We start from the raw sequence: 1,923 nt of genomic DNA, 5'->3' as shown, positions 1-1,923 counted from the left end.
CTTTCCCAACCTTTGCCTTGCTGTCTTTCGATATTTTTCATTCTCTCCGTCTCCTCAAACTGTTTGTCCGCCTTAGCATGTTCATTTGACTCCTCCCCCTTTAGATGATTTGCATTGGCCCCTCCCCCTGCCTGCGACTCTCCTTTCAGCTCATTTGAATAAGTATTCCAGTTCTCTTTATTGTTTACCTTTTTTTTTTTTTTTCCTCGAGCGTTTCAACAATCTTTTATATTGTGGTTTGAGGAGGACAGACTGGGAGTGCACAGAGTAAAACTGGCTCCAAAACACTCGCCAGGTGAAAAAACAAACAAACAAGCAAACAAACAAACAAACAAAACCTGATAAAATAACTGACAAAAACCAAGAGGAACGAAAGACTGAAGCTGAGAAATGACAAAACAGAACAACAACAACAACAACAACAACAAAATAGAAACCACACACACAAAGAGCTTGTCTGCATGTCCTGCAAGTGCTGAACTGAGATCAGCGAATGAATGAATGAAACTTCAATTTCAGGCCTGTGGAGTCCCTAAGCACGACCTTCTTTTGTTTGTGAATTTTGGCTGATATGTGAAAACCTTTGCCCTCTTTCCTTCCACCTCAATGTCAGAGCCCATTGCATTCTGGGTACTGAGTGCCCCCCCCCTCACCTTTACCTCATCCTCCTCCCTTTGCAAGAGACAGTTTGCATATTTTGGGGCATGGCTTTTGCTGAGTATGCCAAAACTATCTATCCCTGTCACCTCCAGTTAGGAATCAACGCTGGAATGATGATGTCGAATGTCTTCTAACAATGACAGGAAAATGTGTTTCCAAAACAGACTGAAACTTAAAAAAAAAAAAAAAACAATTTCCAGGCAATTTCCAGGTTATGATTAATTATTATATTTTTTGTTAAATAGCTGTCTACATTATTATTATTATTATTATTATTATTATTATTATTATTATTATTATTATTATTATTATTTTAAATGTAGTGAACTTTTTGGCAAACATGGAACATTTTTTGAATCTATAAACCAGTAATCATCTGCTCACAAACAAACTCAGAGAATGTTCTTGAAGGAACGCTTTGGCGTGTGTTGCACAGATGTTGTGTATGTAAATAGATGGAGTGGAGGATAATAAAAAAAAGGGGGGCAGGAGTATATGTTTAAAAAAACGACAGCTCTGTAGTGGTTGGTTTGAGGAGGGTTCATGCTGGGTTTGACTCATGCTGGGTTTGACTCTATTTTTGTAACGCGTGGTCTTGCAGTGACTCGCCCATGTTGGATTTAGCTTCTTCTTTTTTTTTTAGTGGAGCTCTTTCTTTCTTTCTTTCTCTCTCTCTCTCTCTCTCTCTCTCCCTCTTCTCTCAAGGGTCAGTTCTGGTTTCAATAACTGACACACGTTCACTTGTTGCCATGGCGATCCCTAAACACCCCCCTCCCCCCAACCCAGTGTCATCTCAAGAGAAATTACGCAGACTGTCAATCTTTAGTCATCTGGCTGAAGGTCCCACCTTAATCATTAATATTAATGAGGAGAAGAGGCGATGACACATAAACCCGCCCCCTACTGATACCAAGCTCTCATAATGTACCTGGAGTCTCCCTCTCTTTCTCTGTGTGTTTGTGTGTGTGTGTGTGTGTGTGTGTGTGTGTGTGTGCTGAGCACGTATTACATTTTAAAAGTGATTTAAAAGATTTAAAGGGAAGAAATAATCTCTGTCTTACACTTGAACGGACCCTCGTGTGGGTCATGTCCGATTCCCCTTTACTTAGGTCATCTGTCAGACAGCTATACAAACAGACAGAGACAAATTACAAATGAACAAAGATCAACACAAAAACCAGCACACTGAGAGACAGAGAGTGCCATCAAAGCACATTTCACAAAAACTGTCAACACCAAAAATATTGATTCTCAACTCAACTC

Source organism: Chanos chanos, chromosome 6 (assembly GCF_902362185.1).
Source record: "Chanos chanos chromosome 6, fChaCha1.1, whole genome shotgun sequence".
Taxonomy (NCBI): domain Eukaryota; kingdom Metazoa; phylum Chordata; class Actinopteri; order Gonorynchiformes; family Chanidae; genus Chanos; species Chanos chanos.
This window is presented reverse-complemented; position numbering follows the sequence as displayed.